Raw genomic sequence first — 16229 nt, 5'->3', positions numbered from 1 at the left:
ATATAGATTTATACAAAATGTATATTTTGTCATAAATACATATGTATTGATTGTACACACATGCCCATCTAAACCTGGGGGATATATATGTGGGTATATGTAGGGGTATGTGTGTATGTGTAATAGATTTTTTTTTTGCTTTTTGGAGGGCAATCGGGGTTAAGTGACTTGCCCAAGAACACACAGCTAGTTTTGTGTGTGTGTGTTAAGTGTCTGAGGCCAGATTTGAACTCAGGTCCTCCTGACTCCAGGGCCAGTGCTCTATTCACTGCACCACCTAGCCGCCCCTGTAGTAGATATTTTTAAAAACCAACAAGCTGGATTCAGATTGGATATAAGCAAGAAGAAATTCTGTATTTGCTTTTGGGAGACTGCAAAGTTCTTTTAATGACCCCAGGCTTTTCCTTGAAACAAAGGAAATTTTAGTTTTCTGAAAAGACAGATATAATCATTTGTAAGACCATGCTTTATATTTAGTTTGTTTTCTTTTAAATATCTGTATTATTCATGTGATTTTTTTATGACTCCAAATTATCGGAAGGGCTAAGGCAGGGAAGGTAACAAACATTTCTTAAAGTACTGATTATGTGCCAGTCACTGGGTGTAATGTAATGCCAAGCAAAGGCAACTTCCCAAGGTTCAAAATACCAGCATAGGTGCTCTCCATTTTATTCAGTGATCAACCAAGAACAGAGAAGATCAAAACATGACATCATTCAAAATACAGCATTTACTAAGTGTGATTAAATAATCTCCAAGTACTACCCCACCCCAGGACCTTTCAATCATTCAATCAATTACAAAGTCCCTGTTCTAAATACTACTCCACCCCTAGTCTGTACCTTCATTTAGTCCACCACAAAGCCCCTCTTCTCAAATGGAGATTAGTTTCCAAACATAAGTAAAGTACCTTCATTTGTTCAATCACAGAGCACAAAAAGGTCAAAAGTTCCCCACCCCTGGATCACCATTGAATCTACCCCAGAGTTACATCAAGTTTAAGCACAGCACTTAATACCCAAATGGAGGTCTTTTCTTCATCTTGACAAGAGGTAAGTTCTCAGAAATCTTAGTTCCTGGGGAGACAAGGCTTAGCAAGGCCACAAGATACATTGCCAGTCTCTTCATTAATTCATCCTCTGTCTGTAGAACAGTCCTAGGAACCCCTGAAAACACTAGCAAGACCCTCTCCCAGGATTTCTGTAAACATACAACAAGAAAATCCTTCTTCAGGGCTTCTGAACCAACAGAAAGGTTCCCAGACCCCTGCAACAACAGCACTGTCCTTCACCAGTGGACAGTATTCACTCTGTCTGCAGGACAGTCTCCAGACCCCTGCAACAACAGCACTGCCCTTCACCAGTGGACAGTATTCACTCTCTGTCTGCAGGACAGTCTCAGGAGCTCTTAGCCAACAGCCAGGTTCCAGGACTTCTTCAACAAAAGGACTGTCTTTCACCAGTGGACAAATCTGGCAAAACAACATCAAAACAGAAAGACAAAGTACCAGCAAAACAGCCATGTCTCCTCAGTCCTTGGCAGCTCAGGGGGCAGGTCTCAAAAGTCCAGGGCAATTCAAAGTGGCCCCCAGTAATTCTCTCAGTCTCTCTCTCTGCCTCCACGAGGGTGATGCTTCCAAAAAGTTCTTCTGCCTCTCTCTTGTCTCTCCAAATCTACGTCACCAGCTCCTCCCAGTTCAGGACTCTCTTTTCACATCAACAAGTCAATCCCACAGGTGGGATTAACAAGCTCTGGGTTTTAACACAATCAATTTGAAAACCAAGCCAATACAGGGGAATCTTTATATTCCATTACTATCACACTGGGCTACTTTCAGAATGTCATTTTATTTCATCCTTTGAAGAACCCTATAAGGTAAATTCTCATATCATCATTTTGTAGTTGAGTAAATTGCAACAGAGATTAAATGACAAATGGGCCAGTGCTCAAAGTTGCATATCTAGTAATAATTAAAGGCTAGTTTTGAACTTAATCTTACTGACTTCAAGTCTATCATTCTAGCCCCAATCTACCACCTAGACTGTACTAATAGAAAAATACAATCTCCAAAGAACAGAAATAAATAAGAACCAAATGGATAAGAGACACACAGTAGGCATAAGAAGATTGTGACATATTAAAAATTACAAATAAGGAGTTATACAGGAAAAGTGGTAGAAGAATGTTTTCAAAGAAATGTATGACATAAAAAAGACTAGTAATAGCAAAGTCAAATGAAGACCAATGTATATAATATGTATATTCCATTGCTATCCTTATGATGTCAAAATGCTTTGAACAATCCAACATGCATGTAAAGCAGACTTCATAGGCAGCCTATGGTAAGACATGGAAGGAGTCATGCGGGCTGATCATTCAGGGATGGGTTCTGGATTGATTAGAAGGAATATACACCTCCATGAGATAATTGTTTGACAAGAGAACAGAAGAATTACAGGGTCAAACACAGGCATGAAGAAAATCTCACCTGGAAGGAGAAAATATTATCCAATTTCACCTTTGAGGTTTTAGAATAAAACCTGGACTGTTAGTCAAAAGGGGAGAAGGGGCAAGCCCCAAAGTTTATTTCCCATGATGTTTTATGTGTAACTAATATTTTAATAATAATTAATGTTTTGTGTGTAATTATAGGGAAAAGAAAGTCAGAGTAAAGTTACTAATTCTATTATGAGTCCCAACTGAATTCTTAAGCAAGTTCAAATGAATGTTATTTACACTTGAAACAGACTTGTTAAGTAAGTCAGATTTGATTCAATGAAATAATTTCACCTCTGTAACCTCCTGAAGATTGTTAACATTAGCAGTGTTAAATGAAAAGTGCATTAAATTACAACTGTATTCTTTCTTCCCCATTATTTAATACATGTAGCTAATACATGCAGATATTTTAAACTGTCCTCAAAATGTATATGTTTTGGTCTGTTCTAAAAATAGAAGTATGTGTCCAGGCATATTTTGATGTGGCTAACCATTTAGGACAGATACTAGTTTGTTATGGAGAAGAGAAATACAATATTAATATCAACAAATTAAACAAATTTTGGATATATTCACTCATTCATTCAATAAATATTTATTGAGCATGCACTGTGGGAAATAGCACTGCAAACAACCTAAATAAATACAAGACATGGTCTTGCAAATGATGATTTCTGTCCCTTTGGAAAACTAAACTATCACACCCCAAATCAACAAATATTCAATTAGTGACTTATTTGCAAGGCACTCAGTTTCTGCGGATGCAAAGACAAAAAAATATTTTCCTGCGGGAACTTACATCCTTTGGGGACTGTGGAGTTCTAGAAAATGCCCTCAGTCCCTGGAGGTTGTAATCCACTTGTCTCTGAAACTCTTGCCCTGGGATTTGGTTGTCTTGATTAGTGAGCACAAACTCTTTATTAACCCACAATATACAGCCAGCTCCAGACCAACAAATTAAGACTATGCTTCACATCACATGCAGGTGCTCATCTATCCTTTTTGCCATCTGCTTTACCATTGGGATTAGAGTACTTCCCTCCCTTTCCACTTCTTGCAGTGGACTTAGTTATCACATTACGACTATGATAGTACCATTGATCGTAGAAAGGGCATTTCAATTAACTGAATTCTGGATCAATTTTCAATTCCTTGGGGTCCTCAGTATTACTGCTATATAAATGCTCTCTCCTTCTACTAAAACATAAGCTCTTTTGGAATGGATAATGTCTTCCTTTTTATATTTGCATCCCTTGAGCCTATCACAGTGCCTGCCTTTATAGTAAGTGTTATTTTTTAATGACATGTACACATAAGAATAGTAATAGTGTTAGGACCACTACTAGAACCATACATCCCCTTCTGGAAATTCTAAGCCAGGCACCTAAGCAGATAGCTATTGATCATCCAAGGCACATTGTGTGTCTGTATCCCTCAAAACCATAAATCATGAGCCTTCACCTATGTGTTTATCTGTCAATCAGAAGACACAATGAAGTGAAAACAGACATTTAATGAAATCCTACAGTAATAAAAATATCAAACTATTCCCCTGTAAAGCTGGAGCATACTCTCCCACAAATTCAACATAATTGGGAAGAACTGACCTATATAGGGGACATGTAGGTTCAGTAAATATGTGTGGAGGGGTGCATGTATAAGAGACACAAAGGGTTAATTCACACACACAAAGGGAGGTAACTTATAACTCCCTTGCATTATGGTCACTGGTGATGTCATCAAATTGCTCTTGCCAAGTATTATTCTTTACTTGCCTCAGTCACCACTAGTTCACTTGACTTTTTTTTGACATTCATTCTATCATGAATCTAGTGGGACTGACATGATCCACAACAAATTCAATTCCACTAGGTTCTACATTGCCTCTAGCTTCTGGCTCAGCTAAGATAGCTGGGCATCTCTTCAAGGAAAGAACAGATGCCACCACATTCTTTAAGCCTGAAGCCCATAGAATAGACTTTTTCCAAATCTTTAGGTAAAGCAGAAATCTCTCCCTGTGGATGAGAATAAAAACATCCTTTTTTGTTCTCCTATATAGCACTCCATATAGCTTATTTCTCCATTTCCACTCACTTCTTTGGATTCTTTTTTCTGGTTCAAGGGCTTATGTCCCTCTTTCATGGAGTATTAAGTAACAGAATCAAGTTTTTATTTTCTACTAAAGCCTCTAAAGGTTTTCTAGCAGGAAAATGACACGGTGAGAACTCTACCTAAAGAAGATTATTTTGGCAGCTGTATGAAGGGTAGATTAGAAAGGAGATATTTGAAATAGAAAGTCTAATTAGGACTAAGGGGAGAGGTGATAGGAACCTGAGCTGGGATATAACTCTATGACTGAAGGGAAGGGGGGATATGTAGATGTGAAATAGGAAGGATAAGAGGTGGCAGTTGATTAGATAAAAAAAATTAATAATGTAAAATCCTCAATAATTAAGTACCAAGTGATTCCTTCAGATATTTAGTGCTATTGGCATTCTAAAAAGGACTGTAAATTGGGGAAGATTTTTTTATAAGAGATTGTACTTGAGTTGTGTAGGGATGGTTGGGATTTGAATAGGTCAAGAGAAATGAGGGCATTCCAGTCAGGTGAAAAATCTAAATAAAGAAATAGTGGTAAAAATGGGCAAGCAAGTAAGTTGCATTCACTTAATGGTAAATAAAGCAGTATAAAAACCTAGTTTAAAGGACCCCTTGCCAAACCTTGGTTCTAGCAGAATAGAGATATAGCCTGTTAAATGGGGAAGGCTTGAGTCAAGGTGAAACTCGAGCTACCAAACATCATCTCTCACAGAGATGCTTGGGAGATTGAAGTTCCAAGAAATATCCACACCTATCAAAAAGATGTGGCATTACTCACAGACACACATGTCAAAGGTTTAGAGAAAAGAATGACATAGTCTTTGATAGTAGATGCACTTTAAAGAAAAACAAAAATAAAAACATGCATCTGGGGAACAAAGATCGTCAAGTAGGCCTGGGTTGCCTCCAGATCAAAGAGTCTACTTCTTCAGATATTTATTTGGAGATTGGTGAGGGGAGGTAGAAGTTTTGAGGAAGGAGTGAAAAGAAGTGGTAAATCACTCACAGAAAGAGCTGAGAGGAGAATTGCTAGTCATCAAGGAAGTATTTGAGCACTAATTGCAATATTGGGATTGCACATATGCTTCCACTGACCACTAGAACCTTTAGCACATACCTATTTCATAACTGACAAAATATTTGCTGGATTAACTTCTCACCATTTAACCATCATTCATAGTTTGTCCAGTAGGTCAACGCTAAATCACTTGAGTACACAGTTCTGACATGTATAGAATGGTAGTGGTATCAAGGAAATAACAATGAAACAGAAATCACATTGTCTGGGCTCAACTTCCATATCTGCCATTTTTAACTGTCAGTTTAAAGAAATAGTGGTAAAAATGGGCAAGCAAGTAAGTTGCATTCACTTAATGGTGAACAAAGCAGTATAAAAACCTAATTTTTCAATTGTGTCTTATATTCCATAGGCCCATTTGGTGATTTCTTGGCAGATACTATAGTGGTTTGCCATTCCCCTCTCCTGAACATTTTACAGAAGAAGAAATGAGGCAAACAATGTTAAGTGATTTGTCCAAGGTCACACGGCTAGTAAGTGAGGCAAGATTTGAATTCATGAAGTAGAGTCTTCCTGACTTCAGGCCAGAAATTCTATCCAATGCACTAACTACTGCCAATTTTCTATCTGTGTGATCTTGGAGAAGACATGACCTCTCTGGTCCTCAGTTTCCTCGTCTGTAAAAGACACAGTTGGACTAGAAGACTTCTAAGATCCTTTCTTTTCTAATTCTATGATCCCATGAAATGGGGCCCTCTTTCTTTACTATGTCTGAAAAACTTTGCTGCTCCATGTTTCCTGCTAGATGTCTTTTCCATCATTTTAGAACAAAAATTTTAAACTGGACAAAGTCAAATTCATCTAAAGTGATTGGCTACAGATGAATACTCACGTATTAGATTTTTTACTTTACATTCCATTTAGAAGCACCTCAATTTATTTGTTCTGTTTGCCTGTGCATTTTGCCATGGGCTCTGGTTTATGCAAACCCCTCATATTGCCATCTGTGATCTCTGGTGACACCAGGTCTGTAAGGATGTTTGATGTTTCATGCCCATGGACGAGCTCTGTGCCCATGCCAAGAATAGAGAGCAAAGTATAACAGCTCATTAATCATTTATCCAACCCCTCAAACTGCATCATAATTATGACTGATGTTAATCACAGATATCCTTGCTGCTTTCATTCCATTGTCTCCCAGACCAAATTATTTCTGAATACAAATTCCAGTTCATTTCCATCAGTCTCTAGTCTCCTCCATCAAATTTAAATTCCACCTGTCTGCTACCCACATTGCATGGTCCTATGGAAAAACTAGATACTTGAGCTTCTCTCTTCACAGACTTTCATAGTAATGGCAAGCTTCATCGATTCTAATACCCCTACCACTATCCCAGGTAGAGATATGCAACAGGAATAGTAAAATTTCTCCTCCCTAGCTATTTCAAGGGAGTATTTGGATTGCACCCCTGATTCTGTCAATTTACATAGATAATAAAGAGCAGTTTAACTCCTAGGTGTGGCAGAGATCAAAAGAGATGTAACCTAGAATGTTGCATTTATTCATAGTAGCTTACTTGCTTGATAAGGCTGGGCCCCAACTTTCCATAGAGCTTTAATCAAGTAGAAATTTTCTATAAGCCCTATACAGAGGTACCTTTGCCAGAAATCTGATCCCACCCTCATAACTATCACTGCCACTCATTGAGGTGATTCCAAGTGTTAGGGTGAGTGGGAAAGGAATAAGTATTTACATAGTACCTACTCTATGCCATGGATGGTGCTAAACACTTTTTTAAAATATTTCTTATTTGATCATCACAGCACTTTGTGAGAGAAGTCCTATTATTACTCCACTTTTACTTGAGGAAACTGAGGTATACTAAAGGTAAGTGACTTATACAGGATAACACTTAGAGAAATTGCCTAATATTTTCTGACTCCAGACCTGACAATCTATCCACTGTGTCTCAAACTGGCTATGGTTAGTAGAATCTTTTATATTTAATTAATTATTATCTGTTTTATAAAATGCCATGGTAAACACAGACTACATGTTTAACATGTTTTTGTGTCTCCATGTTTTAGCTTCCATGGGAAGGGGATTTCTTTACAACTTGAATTAGTTAAAGCCCCATATACCTCAGCAGGATCTCTTGATTTCTATCAAAGGATAGAAAAAATAGAAAAAAAAAATTAGGATTGGGAAAACCATGATATTATCATTGCATGTTGCTCTAATTGTTCTCTCAACATTGGATTTTTCTACCACACTTACTTTATGTACTCAATAATCTTGAATTCTAGTGTTATGGATTTTTCCCCTATGACAAATTCTGTTAAACATTGTTTTGATTTTTTAAAAAATTATAATCTAGCGTTTTAACAGAGTTTCCCAGATAAAGCATCTTTAGAACATATCTATCCCAATTAAAAGATTTTGGATGATGTGTACTTTTATACTTTTATCTCAAATTTGCCATATAGTTTACATACTTTAATATGAAAAAAATATATATTCTCCTTCTGTCTATTCCCATTGCCAATAATTTGGGTGAGGCTCTCATCACCTACTATATGAATTCTAATAACATACCAATAAGTCTTCAACACTTCTATTTTAAACCCTTTGCATTCTATCTTCAACATTTATTCTAGACTTATTTTCCTTATGAACAAATCTACATAGTCACATAACTGCTTCTTGTCAAAATCTTTCAATAACTTCTATGAAGAAAAATCCAAAATCCTTGGCCTGACATTTAACAGAGTTACTAGATTAATAGATTGTGGGAATGGCAGATATTGTACACTTGGTCTTCAGTAAAGCTTTTGACAATGCCTCATATGTTCCTTGTGCACAAGTTTGAGAAATGTGGCCTGGAACATAGTGTAGCTTTGAACAAGTGGTAGTTTGGGAAATATTTAATTCATCACCCAGTCATAAAAGCAGTAATTAATGAGTGATGGAAACCTAGAGAAAGATCTTTAATTGGGCTGTCACAGAGATCTGTCCTTAACCTGGCTTTCTCCAAGACTTTTACCAATGATTGGATTTAGGCACAGGCTGTAAGTTAACACAATTGCAGATCACATATAGCTTGAAAAGATACCTAGAATTAGCGTCCAAAAACATTTGAAAAACTAGAAGAATTGTCTTACTCTGGGTTCAATCAAGTCTCTTTACACCATCACCAACATTTTTTTCACTTTATGTCAAACTTTCACTCCAATGGATATACTTTGAAGAGGTAGAAATGACACTAAAGAAGACAAAAACAGTAAAAGTGACTGAATTAGACTACTTAAATGACAGGATTATAATGGGAATAATAGGGAAGATGATAGCAAACAGTTGAGGGAAACTTCAAGGGATCTCTGATTTCATTAGTGTAAAGAAATCCCGGGAAGGAAACAACTTCCCTTGTATACCCACAGTTTCTAGTCTTCGAAGAGGGTTGCCTAAGGCACTGGGAAGCTAAGTAACCTGCCTAAGCTATGCAGTATGTGTCAGAGGGGGCACATAAATTCTAGATCTTCCAAAATCTAATGCCAGATCTTTCTCTGTGCTGTGCCTTTTCCATATTCCTTTCAGATCATGAATTAATTTTGTTGCATATTTTAACTTATTTCACCTTTATCAATTCTTGTGTGTGATGTGTTGTAACTTGCCAAAACTTTACATTTAAATTTTATTATCTTCACCCTTTGGGTCATCCTTAAATTGAATTATTTACAAACTGAAAGGTTTCCTTACTCACAGGCATGCACCATCACCAAAAGGATGTTTGCATTGAAAATATTGGGCTTTACATCAGGGATTATAGTAATTAAAAAGATATATACATCTCCCCAAAATCATGTTGAAGATTTTTGTGTAATGGATCCCTCTGGCAATCTGTTGAAAACTATGAACCCTTTCTCAGAATAATGTTTTAGATTAAAAAGGGAACTAATTATAACGAAATATGTTTATCACAATATAAAATATTAACTTTATTAACACTAGGTTAAGGACCCCTGCTCCAGTAATATATTCACTTATTGGGTCATTGCATAGTCATTCTACAGTAGAATACCAAATGGTAAGTACATTTTCATAGACATACTAAAAAGTTGTGCTATTCTTTGAACTTTCTGTTCCCTTTTCCATCACTCAGCCATTATCATTTCAGAAGTGGAAAGGAACTCAGACAGGTTTCAGGTCCATTTTGTTTTCTTCATTTTATGGTTTGACATGGGCAAATAATTCATAACCAACTGACTAGTCTATTGGTGATAAATCCCCTGTGTAGTTTGTTGGATTACTCTTCAGAAAGCCTAGACTAAGTATGCACTTGAATCCTTTCCTTCATGGTAGAAATTACTTGCATTCCACAGACATTACCTGTGAGAACCTAAGCTCAATTCTACAACATGAAGCTTCAAAATAGGACTTTGTGTTAGAAAACAAATATATTTTCAAGTTTCTGATAATGAAAAACAAATCTTGTGACACTCATTAATTAACACAATTATTATTAAAGACTTTAAAATTCAATTAAACTTTATCTGTTTTGCTATCATTTCTAATTAATAATCATTATAATATTTACCATCATTATTGTCACTGGGCATGAAGTCCCATTTGAATATCAATAGCTAAAACTATAGAAAATTCATTGCTTCAGGAATAAATTCTCATTAAGGAACCTGAAAAAATATCTCAAAGCTATACTTTCACAGTTGAATGTAGAATACAACAAAAGATAAAAAAACCCAAAGCAATGCAACACAAACCAATATGATATAAAATTATGCATCTGTGAAAATTGTGCCATTTTCAATTATATTATTATGATTGAAAGCAATGTTCTTCTATCTTGTGGGTCTCCCTCAGATTAATTTTGTTTATTTTAGTGGAACTTACTGTATAATTCAATTTTGTAAAAATGGTGCATTAAGAAACCTAGACATGCATCTGTGTGCACTATGTGTGCTATCTACATATGCTTCATTGATAAAATTGTTAAAATATTCATATTTTATATACCTGATTATATATATAATAAAAAATTCATATTTTTAATTAGGTTCACTATTGTTTCTATTTTTTTTCTTTTTTTGAGGACATATAAAAACAATTGAGACAGAATGAGACACACAATGATGGTTTCTATTCTTTCTTCTTAGGTTGTTTGCCAAAGTAAGACATAGCTCATCATCTGTCTGTCCTTTAATGTCACCATTCCTACTCTTATAAATGAAGTCATTCTCTCTTTTGAATAAGACCAAAACACCACCACAAGGCTGTTCATCAATGTAATTATAGTATTTCATGAAAAGCTCATTCTCCTAGACCTGAATAGAACATCCATTTCTACTCAATATGTCCCAGCTTCTACTGATGGAATTGTAAAATATTAATCAAATCACATAGCTTGAACATAAAAAAATGACCTGCTGGTGATCATGTTCTTTAATTTTTTAGTAATGACAAAATATCTATCTGGTTCTAGAGGGAAGCATTCATCCTATTCAGAGAGCAATAAACCACACTACACCTAAGATGACAGGAAACATGCAAGGAAACATTCTTATTTTGAGCTCCCTGTTAGAATACTTAATTTTGTCAGTGTTTAAAAACCATTTCACTATAGTTAATTCTGACAAAAAATGTAGTTTTAATTCATTTGTGTTCTCATAAAGAAATTCTGATGGTACCTGGTGATATTAATAAATGAATCCATCCCATGAGCCAAAACACATAAATTTTTAAGAATCTCTACATTAAAGACTGGAGGAATCAACAACTTTTCATTTGTATTAAATATCTGCTGCCATTGACAAAAAGATATGATTCATAACATCATTTGATAACCGATCTAGGATAATGTGACTTATTAAATGAGGTAATGGTTTATTAATTTAAAGACCAATTTAGTGGTTAAGTATTCAAATATTTTTATAAAAATGCATTGATGTTAATTCTACTCTTTGTACAAATTATAGTGATACTTTAATTCATTTTAAAATGTCACTAACACACTAACAGGAGGATGTATATTTTGATTGATTTTCCTCGTGGAGATTAAAAAGCTGAAATAATCCAATCCATTGCATAGACATCTGATAACTGATAGCATGAGTTTTGAGACAAAATGTTAGAATTTGTGGTGCATTTTGTGGACACAATTCATACTGATGGTAACTTCTCAATGGGAATATCAACTATGACCTTAGAGATAATAGCACCATGCTCTGAATCAAGGTTTAAACTTATTTGTGTGTCATGGACCATTTTGGCAGTGTGGTGAGACCTATGAACTCATTCTGAGAATGATGGTTTTAAATGTATAAAACTGATAGGATTTAGAATTACAGAAGGAAACTAATTATAGTGAAATAGTTATCAAATGTTGTTAAGAAAAACAAATGTGTACACAGACTCCAGGTTAAGAAATCTTGTTCTATCTGAAATATAGCATTCCTGCGTCTGATATAAACAACACTAAATAATCATATATAAAAGGATAAACTAGGTTTATATTCAAAGCAAAGAAAGATACAGTACTCTTTACAATGAAGCATTTTATGCAATATAAATAACATGACTGGGATGAATGTATAAATATTTAAAAGAAAAAAATCAAGACTTTTAATCTTGGTATCAGTTAAAGCAAAAATTAAAATTCACAAGGTCAACAAACAGAAACCAGGAAAATACATTTTGTTTAAATCATTCATTGACAATTGAACAATACTACTTTGATATAGCTTATATCTGGCTTTCCCCAGATAAAGGCAAACAAAACAGGTTCCCAGTTCTTGCACATGTATTTAAGTTTACAAATACTCAGAGTAGGATAGTCTATTTTACCACCATAGAAAATGCAAAAGAGGCAAATGACTCATAGTAGCCTATGAAAAGTAACAGAAAACCCATAAAACACTAAAATAGCCCATAAACTCTGCATGTACAACAATAATATAGTTGCTGAAAATGTAATACTCACTCCTACAGGACCTGAATTGTCCAAAGAACTCCTTGAAATATTTAGTGAGAGTCAGGGAAAGAGTGGTAAAAGGCAGTTTTCTTCCTTTGCACATCCCTCAGCCCCAAATCATGGTTTTGCTTTCTAAGGACACAGCTCTAAGAGTGAATTACATAGACAATCCTCATCTTTCTCTAGAAAGTTTATGCATAAATTCTTGCATATGGGAATTCTTAAACTGAGCTTCACCCATAAAGCAACTCTCAAGACTAGAGCAGCTCAAGAAAAATCATTCTCTTACTGGAAGACTAGATTCCAAGATCAGCCTGTATGAGAAATTGAAATACCCCCTTTTCTACATAAGAAGTTAGGATTCAGGAGGAGTATTAGTGACAATATTGATGATTTTGATTTTGCTCTTTTTGAGTGACATAGGGCCACTAGGTAGCACAACACATAGAGTCTTCACAGACCCAGCTTCATGAGTTCAAATATGGCCTCAAACACAACCTTATTTGCCTCAGTTCTTCATCTATAAAATGAGCTGGAGAAGGAAATGGCAAAACACTCAAATATCTTTTCCAAGAAAAGCCCAAATTGAGTCACAAAGAATTGGACATGACTGAAAAACAACTGAACAGACAAAACTGATGACATCCCCTTTTGGATTGCATACTTAGATATATCTCTTTATACAGGACATATGTGCTCTGCCTAAAATCATCTCCTGGGTTTGCAAAGTTAACTTTTAGGAACTCTCCTCTAAAACTATACACACCAGAATCTGTCTCGTGATTCTGAAGCAAGTCCCCAACAGCAATTTAGAGCATAATCTACTTTAGTAAATGGCATAAAGGAGAACTGACAGAAAATGATGAGGAATATTACCTTATAAAATTGTTAGAAACCATTAACAGGAGACTGGGTACAGAAATTTGGGGGTAAGATCTCAATAAGCCAGATTATCCCCAGAATAAGGAAAAGTAGAAAAGAATTAAAGATTCCCCAGTATTTCTATAGTGATATAGTTTCATTAGCAATGACAGTGTAATGACAGTCATTGGACACACCTCCCTTAGGATTCCATCTCCTTTAGAGCAGTAGTATTAAACATGAAATGCAAAACATTGAGTACCTCTGAAACCAGACTAAAATATGATAGAGAAATATTTAACAAAATAAATAAGTGTTATAAAATAGATATTAAAATTTAAAACTAAGTCAATGTGACTGACTGACAGAAGTCCTTATGTAAATGGCTTAGTGGCTCCCATTTTTTTTTTTCAATTTGCCAATACTACTTCACACGATAGGGTCTGGACCTGTTAATTTCACTCATATATAATTCCAAGTATAGGAAATTTCTCTATCAGTGCAGACTAGCACCTTTTCTGGTATGCATAGAAGTATATGTAAATCACCGAGAGGTTAAAAGACTTAGAAGCAGGATTTGAAATAATGTCTTCCTGCCTCGAAGAACAATTTTTTAATCTGTTTTACTATATGCTGCTTGTGTGCCATATGAAGACATGCAAAAGAATTTTTAAAAAAAGAAAGCTGGAAAGAAAAGTTGGACCAGATAAAATATACAAAGAATATATATATATATATGCTTTAGGTGACAAAATTTGAGATAGTTAAAAAAAAACATATTTTCAAGCTTTCTCATAGAACGGGTACTTTTGTTAGTGGAAAACTTTTCAATTTCATGTCATTGAAATGATTTGTTTCATTTTTATTGTAATTGCCTGCATCAGCTTTTGCTTGATGATTCTTACCCTTAGCTATAAACATAGCTACTGTGACTCAGAATCTCAGGGAGGAAATCCATTTTTTACCTTTTTATGTACTGTGGTATAGGATTTTGGTCTCTTTCCAATTTCTGCCAAACCATTTTCCCATTTTCTCAACAGTTCTTATCAAGCACTAAATTATTGATTTCACTTGTTTCCTACCTATCCTTGCCTTGTCTTTTCCAATAATCTGCTTGTTTCTTTTTAACAGTACCACATAGTTTCGATGATTGCCACTTTGTAATATAACTTCAAAATATAACTTCAGAGATGCTGCTCCCTCAAAATTGCTCCTTAACTCCCCCCCATTTTTGCTTGAATTTCTTAATCTTTTGTGCTCCCAAATAAATTTTATTATTGTTTTATATCCTCTTGCCTGTTGATTAGTTTAGCTCCAAAGCAGTAAATTAATTTAGGTAATGCAAGGAATAACAACAATAAAATATGCATTCCTAAATGGACATATTAATAGCATTCTAAACAATGAGTAGATAAAAGAACAAATAAAATAAAACAGCAAGTAACTATGGGAAATAGAATGATGGTAATTAAATTGCAAAATTTCTGGGATGCCAGCTAAAGCAATCTAAAGAGGTATAAACTAAGAAACAAATTCATCTCTGAGAATATACACCAACAAAATAGAAAAATAATAAATTAGTTGAATATAGAACTAAATCATAAAAAATCACCAAACTACCAAGCTCAAAATAAACAACAGGGCATTTTAAATGTTTTTTCTTATGTGAGAGACCATTTGGTAAATTATTTTGAAAATAAGAGAAAAATAGACATACTGCCCCCCTCAAAAAAAAGCTACAAAATTGATAGACAAAAGTTAAAGTTGGCTCTTTGAAAAGACTGCTATCAATAAATGCAGCTATTGTGATTAAAAAGAATAGAAATGAAAACAATATAATCAATGAAAAAAGAATAAAATCACAATAAACTGAGAAGAAATTACTTAAAAAGTATTCAGAATCTTCATCACAAAATCATATGCCAGAAGAACTGAGAATATGAAATTAATGTAGGAATAAATATAAAAACTTCTGAATTAAAAGAATATTAAATAGAGATCTGTAATAATTCTTTTTCAGAAAAAAATTAACTATAAAGGAAATACCAAAGGGGCAAAAACAGTAATTAGTAATCCATATTCTGGATGAAATGTTGGTTGAATTCTGTCAAATATTTAATAAATAGCTAATGTCCATAGTAATACATTTCATTAAATGACAATGAAAACATTCTATCAAACTCCATTTTTTAAGGGAAAAAAATACTCTTAATAGCCAAATCAAGTGGACAAACCAAAGAAAATTATAGAATATCCTTGATAAATATGGATTTAAAATATTTAAATAAAATGCTAGAAAAATAGCCACAGCATCTGATTAAAATATTAGCCATAATCAAGGTGCCTTTACATGTGGTAAAAAATATGGTTCAATTTCTGGAAAACAATTAACATTATCATAAAAATAAAAGCATACAGTAATGGCTGAACAAGTTGTGGTATATGATTATGATTGAATAATAAAAAATGATGAGCTTGATGATCTTAGAAAAACATGGATAAATTTGAATGAAATAAGAAAGACTGAAATGAGCAGAACCAAGAGAATGCCATATACTGTAACAGCAATACTGTTTTAAGAACAACTTTGAGTAAATAAGTAATTTTGACTATTATAAATATCCATATTAACTACATATGTCATATGAAAACACTATCTGCATCCAGAGAAACAATTGATAAGTAAGAGAATGAAAAGTATGTATAGAATGATTTTACACACACACACACACACACACACACACACACACACACACACACACACA

At 34.4% G+C, this 16229-nt stretch overlaps 1 long non-coding RNA gene across 1 annotated transcript in view; it reads left to right on the top strand.

Annotated features, from left to right (window-relative positions):
- The first annotated feature begins 7307 nt into the window (after nucleotides 1–7307).
- Nucleotides 7308–16229, top strand: part of LOC138171832 (uncharacterized) — a 34260-nt gene continuing 25338 nt past the window's right edge. The window contains exons 1-2 of the long non-coding RNA XR_011170972.1: nucleotides 7308–7505; nucleotides 9627–9702. This is a non-coding gene — a long non-coding RNA (uncharacterized lncRNA). The remainder of the gene's footprint in view (nucleotides 7506–9626; nucleotides 9703–16229) is intronic.

This window comes from Petaurus breviceps, unplaced genomic scaffold, assembly GCF_028583685.1.
Source record: "Petaurus breviceps papuanus isolate PSGF00001 unplaced genomic scaffold, PetGlider_PUasm1.0 47, whole genome shotgun sequence".
NCBI classification, from domain to species: Eukaryota; Metazoa; Chordata; class Mammalia; order Diprotodontia; family Petauridae; genus Petaurus; species Petaurus breviceps.
Note: the sequence above shows the minus strand (reverse complement) of the source record. Positions and strands in the feature narration are given on the sequence as shown.